Source organism: Choloepus didactylus, chromosome 19 (genome assembly GCF_015220235.1).
Source record: "Choloepus didactylus isolate mChoDid1 chromosome 19, mChoDid1.pri, whole genome shotgun sequence".
Lineage (NCBI taxonomy): Eukaryota > Metazoa > Chordata > Mammalia > Pilosa > Megalonychidae > Choloepus > Choloepus didactylus.
Window position 1 is genome coordinate 42,440,353 of NC_051325.1, and position 18,698 is coordinate 42,459,050.

The 18,698-nt window shown below is 43.8% G+C and overlaps 1 long non-coding RNA gene and 2 other non-coding genes across 3 annotated transcripts; all 3 read right to left on the reverse strand.

The window, feature by feature from the left end:
• Window positions 1-28: 28 nt before the first annotated feature.
• LOC119515498 lies at window positions 29-18,667 on the reverse strand. Its single transcript, XR_005213062.1, has 5 exons — window positions 18,300-18,667; window positions 17,682-17,815; window positions 14,359-14,438; window positions 808-885; window positions 29-81 (listed from the first exon to the last, which is right to left on the reverse strand). It is a non-coding gene; the product is annotated as an uncharacterized LOC119515498 (long non-coding RNA).
• LOC119516233 lies at window positions 9,608-9,720 on the reverse strand. Its single transcript, XR_005213242.1, has one exon. It is a non-coding gene; the product is annotated as a small nucleolar RNA SNORA71 (small nucleolar RNA).
• On the reverse strand, window positions 16,988-17,121 carry LOC119516229. Its single transcript, XR_005213238.1, has one exon. It is a non-coding gene; the product is annotated as a small nucleolar RNA SNORA71 (small nucleolar RNA).
• Window positions 18,668-18,698: the final 31 nt, after the last annotated feature.

Genomic DNA, 18,698 nt, shown 5'->3' on the forward strand with positions numbered 1-18,698 from the left:
AAATGTCACTCTCAGCTGCACTGAGTTTCTTCTGTTGGTCAGCTCATTTATATGGCTCCAGTGATTTAATTTAGACCCACCCTGAAATGATAGGGTAACATCTCCATGGAAATTATCCAAAGAGTCATCACCCATAGTTGGGTGGGACGCATCTCCACCGAAACATTCAAAGAATTACAATCTAATCAACACTGATAAGTCTGCCCATACAAGATTACATCAAAGAAAATGGCATTTTGGGGGACATAATACATTCAAACCGGCACAACAGTGCTTCTCAAACTTGCATTTATTACAAGTTGCCTGTTAATGCTGGTCCAGACACTACACTTTGAGAACTACTGTTTTAATGTTTCCCTGCTAAGAGAATGACAGGAAGATAACTTTTGCGAAAATATTGAGAACTCATTGGGTCAGGAAGTCTGAGAATGTGATAATACCATAAATAACTTTGTAACAAGTATTCCTATGAAGGCAGAAAGAAAATCGTTCAGCTAATTAGCCTGATTCCAAAATCAGCCTTCTTTCTGTTTCAACAAGCTGCTGCCGACCCAGATCAACATGAGGGATACATGACATCCCCAGAAAGCTCTCAGAACTCAAGCTCTCAGAACACCTATTATGTTTCCAGAATTGTGAAAACAAGAAATTAAAAAAAAATTTTTTTTTTTAAATAGGGGTTCCACATGTCCCTGATGGCCCCAGTGGGGGAGGCAAGCAATGGGAAGTAGCCTTCACCTTCCCTCTCATGACCTTGGCTTTACAGCCTGAATATTGGTGCTTTAGAGAAGCACCCAGGATTCCTACCTTAAAAGCATCATGGTCCCGTTTGTTCTTGAAGACACAGCACACGGAGTCCTAGGCACACAGGACTGTGATCCCACACTGACAAACAACCACATATGTCATTTCCCATAACATATTCAACAACCAAAGATGATCAAGAGAAAAAAAAACCTCTATTTGGAAGGGGGTGGAGGGAACTTGAAGGTGGTTTTATCAAGGACTTCTCTTTAATCCTCCCGCTCTAGTTTCATTCTTCATCTTTCAATTCCAACCTCCAGGGTGACCTGAAAACCCAGTCTTTCCAAGGGGAGCCCCCAAAGGACATGGCAGAGGAATGAAGGGCTGGGAACACTGGCCAATGAGTGACACCAACATACACATCAAAGGGCCGGAGGAGCAGGCAAAACTCAGGAGCCCTTGCAGGCTCAGAAGCAAAGAAATTAGTTTTACATCTCAGAAATTTGTTTTACATGCCCTCCTTTTGCAACCACAAGTACCTTCCCTTTCTTCTCTCTTACCAACACACACTTAACGATCATCTATTTCAGACCACTGATATGTACAGATGCTATCCCATCCCGTTTCTTCTAACCACATGTACCCCTCCATCCACCCAGCCTCAAGGTCTCCCCCAGGGTCCTCCCTCTCCCTGGAACATGTTCCCACCAGCCTTCCTATTCAAGTCCTTTAAAAACCTACCCAGGGGCGGGGCAAGATGGCAGACTGGTGAGCTGTATGTTTTAGTTACTCCTCCAGGAAAGTAGGTAAAAAGCCAGGAACTGCGTGGACTGGACACCACAGAGCAATCTGTCTTTGGGCATACTTCATACAACACTCATGAAAACGTGGAACTGCTGAGATCAGCGAAATCTGTAAGTTTTTGCGGCCAGGGGACCCGCGCCCCTCCCTGCCAGGCTCAGTCCCGGGGGAGGAGGGGCTGTCAGCTCCAGGAAGGAGAAGGGAGAATTGCAGTGGCTGCTCTTACCGGAAACTCATTCTACTGATTCAAACTCCAACCATAGATAGACTGAGGCCAGACACCAGAGACTCTGAGAGCAGCCAGCCCAGCAGAGAGGAGACAGGCATAGAACAAAAACAACACGAAAAACTCCAAAATAAAAGCAGAGGATTTTTGGAGTTCTGGTGAGCACAGAAAGGGGAAGGGCGGAGATCAGGCCTTGAGGCGCATATGCAAATCCCGAAGCAAGGCTGATCTCTCTGCCCTGGGCACCTTTCCTTAATGGCCCTGGTTGCTTTGTCTATTAGCATTTCAATAACCCATTAAATCTCTGAGGAGGACCGTTTTTTTTTTTTTTTTTTTTTTTTTTAAATCCTTTTTGCTTTTTCTAAAACAATTACTCTAAGAAGCTCAATACAGAAAGCTTCAAAGAATTGAAATTTGGGCACGTCAAGTCAAGAGCAGAACTAAGAGAGCTCTGAGACAAAAGGCAATAATCCAGTGGCTGAGAAAATTCACTAAACAACACAACTTCCCAAGAAAAGGGGGGTGTCCGCTCACAGCCACCATCCTGGTGGACAGGAAACACTCCTGCCCATCGCCAGCCCCATAGCCCAGAGCTGCCCCAGACAACCCAGTGTGACGGAAGTGCTTCAAATAACAGGCACACACCACAAAACTGGGCGTGGACATTAGCCTTCCCTGCAACCTCAGCTGAATGTCCCAGAGCTGGGAAGGGGGAGCAGTGTGAATTAACAGAGCCCCATTCAGCCATCATTTGAGCAGACTGGGAGCCTCCCAACACAGCCCAGCAGCCCAGAACTGCCCTGGGGGGACGGCACTCACCTGTGACATAGCACAGTCATCCCTCAACAGAGGACCGGGGGTGCACAGCCTGGAAGAGGGGCCCACTTGCAAGTCTCAGGAGCCATACGCCAATACCAAAGACTTGTGGGTCAGTGGCAGAGACAAACTGTGGCAGGACTGAACTGAAGGATTAGACTATTGCAGTAGCTTTAAAACTCTAGGATCATCCGGGAGATTTGATTGTTAGGGCCACCCCCCCTCCCCGACTGCCCAGAAACACGCCCCACATACAGGGCAGGCAACACCAACTACACACGCAAGCTTGGGACACCAATTGGGCCCCACAAGACTCACTCCCCCACTCACCAAAAAGGCTAAGCAGGGGAGATCTGGCTTGTGGAGAACAGGTGGCTCGTGGACGCCACCTGCTGGTTAGTTAGAGAAAGTGTACTCCACGAAGCTGTAGATCTGATAAATTAGAGATAAGGACTTCAACTGGTCTACAAACCCTAAAAGAACCCTATCAAGGTCAGCAAATGCCACGAGGCCAAAAACAACAGAAAATTATAAAGCATATGAAAAAACCAGACGATATGGATAACCCAAGCCCAAGCACCCAAATCAAAAGACCAGAAGAGACACACCTAGAGCAGCTACTCAAAGAACTAAAGATGAACAATGAGACCCTAGTACGGGATATGAAGGAAATCAAGAAGACCCTAGAAGAGCATAAAGAAGACATTGCAAGACTAAATAAAAAAATGGATGATCTTATGGAAATTAAAGAAACTGCTGACCAAATTAAAACGATTCTGGACACTCATAGTACAAGACTAGAGGAAGTTGAACAACGAATCAGTGACCTGGAAGATGACAGAATGGAAAATGAAAACATAAAAGAAAGAATGGGGAAAAAAATTGAAAAACTCGAAATGGACCTCAGGGATATGATAGATAATATGAAACGTCCGAATATAAGACTCATTGGTGTCCCAGAAGGGGAAGAAAAGGGTAAAGGTCTAGGAAGAGTATTCAAAGAAATTGTTGGGGAAAACTTCCCAAATCTTCTAAACAACATAAATACACAAATCATAAATGCTCAGCGAACTCCAAATAGAATAAATCCAAAAAAACCCACTCCGAGACATATACTGATCACACTGTCAAACATAGAAGAGAAGGAGCAAGTTCTGAAAGCAGCAAGAGAAAAGCAATTCACCACATACAAAGGAAACAGCATAAGACTAAGTAGTGACTACTCAGCAGCCACCATGGAGGCGAGAAGGCAATGGCACGATATATTTAAAATTCTGAGTGAGAGGAATTTCCAGCCAAGAATACTCTATCCAGCAAAGCTCTCCTTCAAATTTGAGGGAGAGCTTAAATTTTTCACAGACAAAGAAATGCTGAGAGAATTTGCTAACAAGAGACCTGCCCTACTGGAGATACTAAAGGGAGCCCTACAGACAGAGAAACAAAGACAGGACAGAGAGACTTGGAGAAAGGTTCAGTACTAAAGAGATTCGGTATGGGTACAATAAAGGATATTAATAGAGAGAGGGAAAAATATGGCAAACATAATCCAAAGGATAAGATGGCCGATTCAAGAAATGCCTTCACGGTTTTAACGTTGAATGTAAATGGATTAAACTCCCCAATTAAAAGATATAGATTCGCAGAATGGATCAAAAAAAATGAACCATCAATATGTTGCATACAAGAGACTCATCTTAGACACAGGGACACAAAGAAACTGAAAGTGAAAGGATGGAAAAAAATATTTCATGCAAGCTACAGCCAAAAGAAAGCAGGTGTAGCAATATTAATCTCAGATAAAATAGACTTCAAATGCAGGGATGTTTTGAGAGACAAAGAAGGCCACTACATACTAATAAAAGGGGCAATTCAGCAAGAAGAAATAACAATCGTAAATGTCTATGCACCCAATCAAGGTGCCACAAAATACATGAGAGAAACATTGGCAAAACTAAAGGAAGCAATTGATGTGTCCACAATAATTGTGGGAGACTTCAACACATCACTCTCTCCTATAGATAGATCAACCAGACAGAAGACCAATAAGGAAATTGAAAACCTAAACAATCTGATAAATGAATTAGATTTAACAGACATCTACAGGACATTACATCCCAAATCAACAGGATACACATACTTTTCTAGTGCTCACGGAACTTTCTCCAGAATAGATCATATGCTGGGACATAAAACAAGCCTCAATAAATTTAAAAAGATTGAAATTATTCAAAGCACATTCTCTGACCACAATGGAATACAATTAGAAGTCAATAACCATCAGAGACTTAGAAAATTCACAAATACCTGGAGGTTAAACAACACACTCCTAAACAATCAGTGGGTTAAAGAAGAAATAGCAAGAGAAATTGCTAAATATATAGAGACGAATGAAAATGAGAACACAACATACCAAAACCTATGGGATGCAGCAAAAGCAGTGCTAAGGGGGAAATTTATAGCACTAAACGCATATATTAAAAAGGAAGAAAGAGCCAAAATCAAAGAACTAATGGATCAACTGAAGAAGCTAGAAAATGAACAGCAAACCAATCCTAAACCAAGTACAAGAAAAGAAATAACAAGGATTAAAGCAGAAATAAATGACATAGAGAACAAAAAAACAATAGAAAGGATAAATATCACCAAAAGTTGGTTCTTTGAGAAGATCAACAAGATTGACAAGCCCCTAGCTAGACTGACAAAATCAAAAAGAGAGAAGACCCATATAAACAAAATAATGAATGAAAAAGGTGACATAACTGCAGATCCTGAAGAAATTAAAAAAATTATAAGAGGATATTATGAACAACTGTATGGCAACAAACTGGATAATGTAGAAGAAATGGACAATTTCCTGGAAACATATAAACAACCTAGACTGACCAGAGAAGAAATAGAAGACCTCAACCAACCCATCACAAGCAAAGAGATCCAATCAGTCATCAAAAATCTTCCCACAAATAAATGCCCAGGGCCAGATGGCTTCACAGGGGAATTCTACCAAACTTTCCAGAAAGAACTGACACCAATCTTACTCAAACTCTTTCAAAACATTGAAAAAAATGGAACACTACCTAACTCATTTTATGAAGCTAACATCAATCTAATACCAAAACCAGGCAAAGATGCTACAAAAAAGGAAAACTACCGGCCAATCTCCCTAATGAATATAGATGCAAAAATCCTCAACAAAATACTTGCAAATCGAATCCAAAGACACATCAAAAAAATCATACACCATGACCAAGTGGGGTTCATTCCAGGCATGCAAGGATGGTTCAACATAAGAAAAACAATCAATGTATTACAACACATTAAAACTCGAAAGGGAAAAATCAATTGATCATCTCAATAGATGCTGAAAAAGCATTTGACAAAATCCAACATCCGTTTTTGATAAAAACACTTCAAAAGGTAGGAATTGAAGGAAACTTCCTCAACATGATAAAGAGCATATATGAAAAACCCACAGCCAGCATAGTACTCAATGGTGAGAGACTGAAAGCCTTCCCTCTAAGATCAGGAACAAGACAAGGATGCCCGCTGTCACCACTGTTATTCAACATTGTGCTGGAAGTGCTAGCCAGGGCAATCCGGCAAGACAAAGAAATAAAAGGCATCCAAATTGGAAAAGAAGAAGTAAAACTGTCATTGTTTGCAGATGATATGATCTTATATCTAGAAAACCCTGAGAAATCAACAATACACCTACTAGAGCTAATAAACAAATTTAGCAAAGTAGCGGGATACAAGATTAATGCACATAAGTCAGTAATGTTTCTATATGCTAGAAATGAACAAACTGAAGAGACACTCAAGAAAAAGATACCATTTTCAATAGCAACTAAAAAAATCAAGTACCTAGGAATCAACTTAACCAAAGATGTAAAAGACCTATACAAAGAAAACTACATAACTCTACTAAAAGAAATAGAAGGGGACCTTAAAAGATGGAAAAATATTCCATGTTCATGGATAGGAAGGCTAAATGTCATTAAGATGTCAATTCTACCCAAACTCATCTACAGATTCAATGCAATCCCAATCAAAATTCCAACAACCTACTTTGCAGACTTGGAAAAGCTAGTTATCAAATTTATTTGGAAAGGGAAGATGCCTCGAATTGCTAAAGACACTCTAAAAAAGAAAAACGAAGTGGGAGGACTTACACTCCCTGACTTTGAAGCTTATTATAAAGCCACAGTTGCCAAAACAGCATGGTACTGGCACAAAGATAGACATATAGATCAATGGAATCGAATTGAGAATTCAGAGATAGACCCTCAGATCTATGGCCGACTGATCTTTGATAAGGCCCCCAAAGTCACCGAACTGAGCCATAATGGTCTTTTCAACAAATGGGGCTGGGAGAGTTGGATATCCATATCCAAAAGAATGAAAGAGGACCCCTACCTCACCCCCTACACAAAAATTAACTCAAAATGGACCAAAGATCTCAATATAAAAGAAAGTACCATTAAACTCCTAGAAGATAATGTAGGAAAACATCTTCAAGACCTTGTATTAGGAGGCCACTTCCTAGACTTTACACCCAAAGCACAAGCAACAAAAGAGAAAATAGATAAATGGGAACTCCTCAAGCTTAGAAGTTTCTGCACCTCAAAGGAATTTCTCAAAAAGGTAAAGAGGCAGCCAACTCAATGGGAAAACATTTTTGGAAACCATGTATCTGACAAAAGACTGATATCTTGCATATACAAGGAAATCCTACAACTCAATGACAATAGTACAGACAGCCCAATTATAAAATGGGCAAAAGATATGAAAAGACAGTTCTCTGAAGAGGAAATACAAATGGCCAAGAAACACATGAAAAAATGTTCAGCTTCACTAGCTATTAGAGAGATGCAAATTAAGACCACAATGAGATACCATCTAACACCGGTTAGAATGGCTGCCATTAAACAAACAGGAAACTACAAATGCTGGAGGGGATGTGGAGAAATTGGAACTCTTATTCATTGTTGGTGGGACTGTATAATGGTTCAGCCACTCTGGAAGTCAGTCTGGCAGTTCCTTAGAAAACTAGAGATAGAGCTACCATTCGATCCAGCGATTGCACTTCTCGGGATATACCCGGAAGATCGGAAAGCAGTGACACGAACAGATATCTGCACGCCAATGTTCATAGCAGCATTATTCACAATTGCCAAGAGATGGAAACAACCCAAATGTCCATCAACAGATGAGTGGATAAATAAAATGTGGTATATACACACGACGGAATACTACGCGGCAGTAAGAAGGAACGATCTGGTGAAACATATGACAAGATGGATGAACCTTGAAGACATAATGCTGAGCGAAATAAGCCAGGCACAAAAAGAGAAATATTATATGCTACCACTAATGTGAACTTTGAAAAATGTAAAACAAATGGTTTATAATGTAGAATGTAGGGGAACTAGCAGTAGAGAGCAATTAAGGAAGGGGGAACAATAATCCAAGAAGAACAGATAAGCTATTTAACGTTCTGGGGATGCCCAGAAATGACTATGGTCTGTTAATTTCTGATGGATGTAGTAGGAACAAGTTCACTGAAATGTTGCTATAGTATGTAACTTTCTTGGGGTAAAGTAGGAACATGTTGGAAGTTAAGCAGTTATCTTAGGTTAGTTGTCTTTTTCTTACTCCCTTGCTATGGTCTCTTTGAAATGTTCTTTTATTGTATGTTTGTTTTCTTTTTAACTTTTTTTTTCATACAGTTGATTTCAAAAAAGAAGGGAAAGTTAAAAAAAAAAAAAAAAAAAAAGATGTAGTGCCCCCTTGAGGAGCCTGTGGAGAATGCAGGGGTATTCGCCTACCCCACCTACATGGTTGCTAACATGACCACAGACATGGGGGACTGGTGGTTTGATGGGTTGAGCCCTCTACCATAAGTTTTACCCTTGGGAAGACGGTTGCTGCAAAGGAGAGGCTAGGCCTCCCTGTGTTTGTGCCTAAGAGTCTCCTCCTGAATGCCTCTTTGTTGCTCAGATGTGGCCCTCTCTCTCTGGCTGAGCCAACTTGAAAGGTGAAATCACTGCCCTCCCCCCTACGTGGGATCAGACACCCAGGGAAGTGAATCTCCCTGGCAACGTGGAATATGACTCCCGGGGAGGAATGTAGACCCGGCATCGTGGGATGGACAACATCTTCTTGACCAAAAGGGGGATGTGAAAGGAAATGAAATAAGCTTCAGTGGCAGAGAGATTCCAAAACGAGCCGAGAGATCACTCTGGTGGGCACTCTTACGCACACTTTAGACAACCTTTTTTAGGTTCTAAAGAATTGGGGTAGCTGGTGGTGGATACCTGAAACTATTAAACTACAACCCAGAACCCATGAATCTCGAAGACAGTTGTATAAAAATGTAGCTTATGAGGGGTGACAGTGGGATTGGGAATGCCATAAGGACCAAACTCCACTTTGTCTAGTTTATGGATCGATGTGTAGAAAAGTAGGGGAAGCAAACAAACAGACAAAGGTACCTAGTGTTCTTTTTTACTTCAATTGCTCTTTTTCACTCTAATTATTATTCTTGTTATTTTTGTGTGTGTGCTAATGAAGGTGTCAGGGATTGATTTAGGTGATGAATGTACAACTATGTAATGGTACTGTAAACAATCGAAAGTACAATTTGTTTTGTATGACTGCGTGGTATGTGAATATATCTCAATAAAATGATGATAAAAAAAAAAAAAAATTAAAAAAAAAAAAAACCTACCCAGGCACACCACTGTCAGAAAGCTGCTCCTTGGAAATTCTATGGAAATCACTGTATGCACCCCATATTACATTTATTCATAACTTTTATCTTCATTGTAATTCACTGTGACTCCTTAAACAAAATACTCCCTCCCATGGCAAGACGGGTGCTCTATAATCCTGAGCCATCTCTCATAATATCAAGTCCTGTGCTGGATAACAAACCCCTCAAGGCACACAGACATTTGGTTTCTCAAAACTGGAGGCCAAGCTATTCAAGACCCAGGCAGGATATCCCCTGGCATTGAGAAGTGTGTGAAAGCTCCAGGGAAGGACGAGGTGGACGCTACAAACACGAGGCTTCCTCTCTCTGCACTATCAATGACCAGAGCACAGGCAGCCTGTGATCACTTTTGGATGCAGAAGCAGAAAAGGGCAGAGGGAGAGCCAGAAAGGAAGGGAGGCTGATGCCAGGTGCTGGGGGAATGGCCAAGTTGGGCAGATCACAGGACTACAGCAGCTGCCACTGCATCCTGCAAAGATGCCATAAAACCTAACCACCAAGGGGAATCAGAAGGAAGACACTTCTGACAAACACTAAAAAAGTTTATGGAGTCATAACAATAAAAATGTCTTCTCTCAGAGCTTTTGTTTTCCAGATCAAAAAATTTGGGGTCAAAACAGGTTGGAGACTGGCCCTTGGCTGGGCTCTCCGAGTGTTCCCAGTCAACAGTTAGCTGATCAGGGCGGATGGCTGGGCCTAGGACTGTTTATGCAAGCAACATGATTTATGCTGAACACTCGCTTTCCTCCTGGGAGTCTGGAATTTCCATATATTCTAAGCAGAAGGTGCCCACGTGACCAGCCCTGGGAAACAACTCTGGGTGCTGAGTCTCTAATGGGCTTCCCTGGACAGAAACATTGCACACACGTTGCATTTTTGATGAGAGCACGCTCTGTGTGACCCCCTCATAAGAGGGAAAGAACAAGGAAGCCTGTACATGGATTCCTCCAGACTCAATCTATGTCTTTTCTTCCATTATGATCTAGCTGTGCATACTTACAATTTTGTTATAATAAATTTTAACCAACCATGACATGAGTAGTACTTTAACAAAAAAAAAAAGTCAGAGTTAGAGGGTGGTAGAGAAGGAACTGAGAGTCAGGTATGGATGGATGTCTCTCAAGCCTAAAGCCACCACTACCCATCATGACTTGCTGCCACTGACATTCCAACATAGGGAGAGCCCCAGGGGGGTTCTACCCACACAGGTCCCTGGAAGCTCCTCCTCTGCAGCAGCCCCTAAAGGCCTGCAAAGAGGGGCTGGATGTGATCCAGGTTGCATGTGCTGTGTGTATCTGAGGACCCGCAGGACATTCATCTCCTCCTCACCTTCCCCTTCATCACGTTCAGCACGTTCCTACATGACAACACCTCTCCCAAAGCCCCTCTGCGCACATTGGATCCATCTGCTACAGCCAAGAAGCCACAAATAAGCAGCCGCCTCATCATGGTTCAAAGCAGACCCCTGCAGTCACAGGGAAAGCACTAGGCACCTGGCAGTCACTGAGTAAAGAAAGACACCAGAAGACTCTGCCCTGAGGATCACAGCAAAGAGGGCTAGGAGACAAGCACACCAACAATTTCCATGGGGTGGGATTAGTGCTGACAGGCAAGGTTAAGAGCATGGGACAAGAAGGTGGGGAGGCAGAGAAAGCTTCCGGGAAGGAAGCTGAGGAAAGCGATCTCCATTGTGCCTCCACAAGAAGCAAATATACTCCTTGAGGAGGGCCCGGTGCTTCAATGTCTTCTTAGGTTTCACAGTAACCTGCACTGGGCCAGGCAGAAGGGGTGCTCAAACCAGATGATACCAGGTACCAGGAGGCATTTCAAGGTGATGGGGACCCTGCCCCAATCAAGATGGTGGAGTGAGACACTTCAGGGCTCTGACCCCAACAGAAGCTTTGAAAAAGCAATAAGAACTGTCCGCAACATTTTTCTTAAAACTCCAGAAAACAGAAGCCTGCAGAACAGGGCAAATGCCAAATCGAGAAAAAAGCTACCTAAAAGCAGCAGGATCTCATGGTGCCCTGGCTGGCCCCTTGCCAGCTCCACGTGGCACCTGCTGGTTCTGGAGGGAACAAAGTAAGCCTGTGCAATACTGGGAGCATGTATGTCTGCCCCGATTGCTCTGATGTCTGGCCGGATCACTCTGGTGGTGGCCTGAGGGACTTGCCTTCCCAGAACTTGCCCTGTGTGTAGAAATCAGTTTACAGAGCTCTCCTACAGAACACTAAGGAAGAGCAGTCAAATTGTGCTGCCTAGAGTAAGGGATTGCTGCTGAAGACATAAGAGTGCAGTGCCTGGGACCGTGAGGAAACTGCTTCCTAGGGAAGAAGGGACTTTAGGAACTGAGTAAATGGGGAATTCCTAGGTCCACTTGAGCATGCCCAAGTCAAGAGACTGTGCAGAAAGGACCAGGGAGAGGTCCCTACACTTTGGCCTCGAGTTATTCTCTAAACTCACTGTATGGATAAGCCCTGAAGCAGAGCACCTGCACAGGTTAACCTCCAAAGACTGGGAAAGGTGTTTTTCCTTCTTTTTAATTTTTGTCAGTTCCTGGCATTCAAGGAGAGCTGTCATAATACTAGCTGGATAAAAGCTTAAGGAGTAGATGGCTTAGGTCTAAATTCCAGTTATAACACATAAAAAGATCAAAATGTCCGGGTTTCAACAAAAGATTACAAAACATACAAAGAAACAGGAAGCGATGGCCTAGGCAAAAGAGAAGATTAAAACATCAGAAACCAGGTTCGTGGAATGTCTGGGTCATTTCAGACAATGACATTAAAGAATAACAAAAGAGAGATGGAAATTATGAACAGGAACTAAGCAAAGCTAAAAACCACAATATCAGCTTTTAAAAATTCCCTACAGGGGTTCCACAGCAGATTGGAGCTGGCAGAAGAAAGAATCAGAGAACTTGAAGATAAAGACAACTGAAATCATTCAGAAAGAAAAGAGAATGAAGAAAAGTAAACAGAGCCTGAGAACCCTGTGAGACACCATCAGGCGTATCAATACACACATTGTGGGAGTCTCCAAAGAAAGAAAAGGACAGAGAGATTATGCAAAGAAATAATGGCTGAATACTTCCCAAATTTAACAAAAGACATGAATATTCACATACAAGACACCAAAAAAGTGCCAACACAGGACCCAAATAGACCCTCATCACAGCGCATCATAATCAAACTGCTGAAAGCCAAAGATAAGTGAGAATTCTGAAAGCCACTAGAGATGCAATGTGTCACATAAAACAAAGCCTCAGTAAGATTAAGTGCCCAATTCTCATTGAAAACCATGAAGGCAAGGAGGCAGTGGTGTGACACAGTCAAGATGCTGAAAGCAAAAAACTGCCACTCAAACATCTTTTTGACCAAAAGGGGGATGCAAAATGAAACGGAATAAAGTTTCACTGGCTGAGAGATTTCAAATGGAGTCAAAAGGTTACTTTGGTGGACATTCTTACGCACTGTATGGATAACCCGTTTTAGGTTTTAATGTATTGGAATAGCTAGTAGTAAATATCTGAAACTATCTTGAAGACGATTGTATAATAATGTAGGTTACAATGGGTGACAGTGTGATAGTGAAAACTTTGTGGATCTCACCCCCTTTATCCCGTGTATGGATGGATGAGTGGAGAAATGGGGACAAAGACTAAAAGAAATAGGATGGGATGGGGGTGGTGGTGATTTGAGTGTTCTTTTTCACTTTTGTTTTTTATTCTTGTTTTTATTCTTTCTGGTGTAAGGAAAATGTTCAAAAATAGATTGGGGTGATGAATGCACAACTATGATGGTACTGTGGACAGCTGGTTGTGCACCATGGATGACTGTATGGTATGTGAATATATCTCAATAAAATTGAATTTAATTTAAAAACAAAACAAAAAACTGCCACTCAAGAATTCTGTATCTGGCAAAACTGTCTTTGATAAATGAGGGAGAAATTAAGAGGGTCCAGGCGTGTCCCCGCTGGCCCAGAGTGAGGAAAAAGTGGGAGCAGTGGGAAGTGGCTTCACCTGTGTTCTCACTTCCCGCATCATAAGGCCTAAACAGCTCTAGCCTCACAGCCTGCATAGAACCAGAGCTCTAGACAACAGGGCAGGACACTGCTCTCCTGGAGCCAAGGACACCGCTCATGCACACCAACAACAGTCACATGACACTCCTGCAGGGAAGAAGCAGCCAGCATGTGATTGGCCCACCTGACCCTGCTTACAAGTTGCCCAGGAAACCTGTTTCTGCTCATTAACAGAAGTATCTTTGGGAACTGGGGTCTTAAGTGAAACCGCTGACAGCTTCCTCAGTTCCCTGACTACCTCATGCTCTTGTCACTGCCAGTCACCCAAGGCTGTCCCATTTGGAAGGAACAGGTATGGATCTCCCTGAACACAAGGAAACCTCTGCAACTTTTCCTTTACCTGCATTAGCAATGACCAGGACTCAGGCAACCTGCAGGGGCAGAAAAAGACACAGGGCTTGCTGAAAATGGAGATCAATGACAGAAGCCCAGAAAATACTCTGAGCTGGGGAAAGCAACACAGCAGTGCACAGGACCCAGTAGCTGCCATCGTGTTCTGCACAAATGTAACCTGCTCCATCAGGAGAGGCAAAGTTGTCAGGGTTTTAAGATTGTGGAACAGGGACTACATAATCATAACTAAAAATCACATCATTGTATTCATGCTTTCTAGACGAGGAAGGACTCATCTAGATCAGGAGATTCCAAAGCTAGAAGGGGCGAGACCTGGGTGCAGGTAGATTTGATGTCAAAATCCTTCTGGCTTTCAATTAAGACATTCTACTGCCGACACACCTATCTAAAGATTCCTGGAAGATACACAGGACCCGAGCAGACATGTAGAGGAACCAAATGCACTCTTCATAGCCCCAGAAGGGCCTTGTGTTTACTTTCCCAACTACACCATGCTCAAGAATCCCGTGTGTACCCTTGTGGGATGCAAAGCCCCAGAGCCCCAGAGAACATACTTTACCTCAGGAACCTCATGGTCCAGCTGCTTCCTGACAGGATGGAGACACCTCTCTTGGGTCTTCCTGCACTGAGCTGCCTTCTCTGCAATAAAGGAGATGCTCTGGATGAGAAACCTTGAAGCCACCTGGTCACAAGTCCCGATAAGAACATGGAGAACACATGGCACAGAGCTCCCAGATGATTATTACCTCAACAGCCAGCCTCAGTAACAAAAAGCACATCTAAGGAGAGGACCATGCATGATCTACAGCGGGGATGGCTTCTCAGTTTCATCTTACATACACACTGGCTGACATGCAGTGTTCCTTAAGCAGTATAATGAACTGGACATTGAACCTGGGTCAGGTCTGGGAGTGTGTTGTACTGGCACAACAGGGTCTGGCATGGACAGAGAGGGCAATTAGGGGCAGGAATGGCTCATCTCTATCTGGGTCAGGGCCAGTTTCACGGCTCACTTAATTATGTCAGCCCTGTCCAGCTGCACTTCTGCTTTGGTCCCATCCCAACCACGATGCAAAAGAAAATCTTCCCTGGTGGGCCACAGAACCATTCCATGTCAAGGGGGCACAACTGGATGCATAATAGACCAGCAGGGGGACTTTGGTTGCTTTGCACAGAAGGATTCCCTTGACATGCCACAATACGATGAGCCCTGTCACCTTACAACAGATATCTCCTTTTCTCATCTTTTGTTTTTCATTTGTTCTACAACTGGTAACTATCTGACCCGGCACAGAACTCAGGCACTCAATGTTCATAGCAGCATTATTCACGATTGCCAAGAGATGGAAACAACCCAAATGTCCTTCAACAGATGTGTGGATAAATAAAATGTGGTATATACATGATGGAATACTACGCGGCAGTGAGAAAGAACGATGTCGTGAAACATATGACAACATGGATGAACCTTGAAGACATAATGCTGAGCAAAATAAGCCAGGCACAAAAAGAGAAATATTATATGCTACCACTAATGTGAACTTTGAAAAATGTAAAACAAATGGTTTATAATGTAGAATGTAGGTGAACTAGTGATAGAGAGCAATTAAGGAAGGGGGAACGATAATCCAATAAGAACAGATAAGCTATCGTGTGTAAATTTAACGTTCTGGGAATGCCCAGGAATGACTATGGTCTGTTAATTTCTGATGGGTATAGTAGAAAAAGTTCACAGAAATGTTGCGATATTAAGTTACTTTCTTGGGGTAGAGTAGGAACATGTTGGAAGTAAAGTAGTTATCTTAAGTTATTTGTCTTTTTCTTACTCCCTTGTTATGGTCTGTTTGAAATGTTCTTTTATTATATGTTTTTTTTAATTTTTAAATTTTTTTAATTTTTTATACAGTTGATTTAAAAAAAAAATTAAAAAAAAAAAGGAAAAAAATATGCAGAGCCCCCTTGAGGAGCTGGTGGAGAATGCAGGGGTATTGGCCTGCCCCACCTCGATGGTTGCTAATGTGCTCACAGACTTAGGGGACTGGTGGTTTGATGGGTTGAGCCCTCTACCACAGGACTTGCCCTTGGGAAGACTGTTGCTGCAAAGGAGAGGCTAGGCCTCCCTATAATTGTGCCTAAGAGCCTCCTCCTGAAAGCCTCTTTGTTGCTCAGATGTGGCCCTCTCTCTCTAGCTAAGCCAACTTGAAAGGTGAAATCACTGCCCTCTCCCCTACGTGGGATCAGACACCCAGAGGAGTGAATCTCCCTGGCAACGTGGAATATGACTCCCGGGGAGGAATGTAGACCTGGCATTGTGGGATGGAGAACATCTTCTTGACCGAAAGGGGGAAATAATAGGAAATGAAATAAGGTTCAGTGGCAGAGAGATTCCAAAAGGGGCCGAGAGGTCACTCTGGTGGGCACTCTTACGCACAATATAGGCAACCCTTTTTACGTTCTAATGAATTGGGGTAGCTGGCAGTAGATACCTGAAACTATCAACCCAGAACCCATGAATCTTGAAGACGATTGTATAAAAATGTAGCTTATGAGCATTGACAATGGGATTGGGAAAGCTATAAGGACCACACTCCCTTGTCTAGCTTATGGATAGATGAGTAGAAAAATGGAAGGAAATAAAGAAACAAATAAAGGCACCCAGTGTTCTTTTTTATTTTAATTGCTCTTTTTCACTTTAATATTGTTGCTATTTTTGTGTGTGTGGTAATGAAGGTGTCAGGGATTGATTTTGGTGATGAATGCACAACTATGTAATGGTACTGTGAACAATCAAATATATGATTTGTTTTGTGTGACTGCATGGTATGTGAATATATCTCAATAAAATGAATATTTAAAAAAAAAAAAAAAACTCAGGCACTGCCCTCAAGGTTGCAGCAGAGAGACACAAAGAGACAGTCACACCAACAATTGCCAGAGGGTATGATCAGCACTGAGAGACAAGGGATAGAGGCCTGAGACCCAGTCAGGAGAGGCAGGAAAGTATTTTTGGACAAGAGACCTCAAAAAGGCTGACCTCAGTTGTGTCTCCACAACCAATCCCTGAGGTAAGACCCCACCCTATGCTTCTTTTTCAGAGCCTCACAGAAACCAGCACTGAGCTGCAACCAAAGGACACTCAATGAACCAAATGGACCAGGAGGCAGACAAACAGTGGTAGAAGGAAGAAGTGTAGGAAAGCTCCAGGGTTTGGAAGGGACAGGAATGGGCCCTCCAAACACGGGGAAACGCTTTCAGTGATTCCTCTCCCTGCACTATCAATGACCAGGGCACAGGCAGCCCACAATCACTTTCGTATGCAGGGGCAAAAAACGGCAGAAGGCAAGCCAGGAAAAAAGGCCCATGCTAGCAGCCTGCTAACCTGCCCAAGTAGCGAGAAAGCAGTCCAGCCGAGCCCCAGATGCCGAGAGCTACCACCCCTTCACATAAAGATTCCAGCTCCCCACATCAAGAGTCCACAGAAAGACCAACTTTAGCAAAAATGCCTAAATTGTTCCTTCTTCCCTCATTTACTAAGTACCTACCATGCTCCAGGCACTGTGGATTCAAATACAAAGAAAAATACAAAGTCTCCGCCCTCACAGAGCTTCTGCGGTTCTCCTACTTTAGAGAAACTACAGTTCAGAAGGAAGTACCTTACCTGAAGCCACATCGCTAATGAGTGGCTGGGCCAAGGTCTGAACTTGGGTCTTTCTGGCCCCCAACTCAGCACCCCAACTCCTATACCTGGTTTCTATCTACACTATTAACACAAGGGCTTTGCCGGACAGTTCTCAGAACACACAATGACCTTGAACAGGCCGGGAAAACTACAGTCTTCAAGGTGCTCACAAGCAGCAGCACTTTCCCATGGGAAATCCTTACTTAAGGACAATGGGAGGGCGTCCAGGAGTGTGGATCAGGAGACACCAGGGCGCCGGCTGATGCAGAACCAGCAAAGCCTTCCAAGGGAGAGTTTTCATCTTGTGTACAAGAGACCCGCTCAGCCCCCCGTGGCCCTGGCAGGGAAAAAGCAAATAGGGGTTTTAGTGCAAAGCAATTACAGGAATCCAGACTCTGTCCCCCTGAAGCTCTAGGAGGGTCCTGAATTTAAACCTCAGCCAACCAGTCTGTAAAGCAGGGCATTTAAATCTTACCTTTAAGTTACTGAGGGAAGAATGAGTTAAAAGTCATAAAGACACAGCAAATGCCCAACACTTTGTAGACAACCGACAAGTGACTTCTGGAGCTTAAAATGCCCAAAATCGGAGGTCCCGGAGTAAATGAAAATCACAGGGGCTTTGGGGCCCCTCAGACCCGGGTTCAAACCGGGCTCAGCACACTAATTGGGGGGTTTCGGGCACACGCACGGCTGGGCATTCGCTTTCCCTACGGACCCTACGCCCTTCCCCACAAGGTGTTTGTGAGGACAGAGGCTCTGCCACCCGCCCGGGTTCTGCTCAGAAAGCGTTCGGCCGACGGCGACGCGCTGACCAAACAAACCTCTTTCTCCAGGAAACGCGAATCCCGAGAGGTCCAAGCCGGGAGGAGAGGAAGGAGCACTGAACCCGGAGCCGGGTCTGGGCTCGGGCGCCCATCTTCGGCAGGAGCTCCCCTCCTCGCCTCTCTCCGGGCCTCAGTTTCCCTCCTGATGATGGGTATTGAGGGGGAAAGAGGACTGCAGCATGGGCCTTAGGGACCGCTCCCCGTGCACACGAGGCGCTGAGCAGAGCCCCACCATGGACTCATCCGGGCCGCCGAGACCAATGGCGCCGGATGAGAGCGAGGACAACGAGGTCCGCGCGAGAAGATGCGGGATGTCGAGAGATTTCGCTGGATGACGGGTGTCAACGAGGCACGGCGACCGCACGCCCAGGAAACGCTCCACCTGTCCAGCGTCGG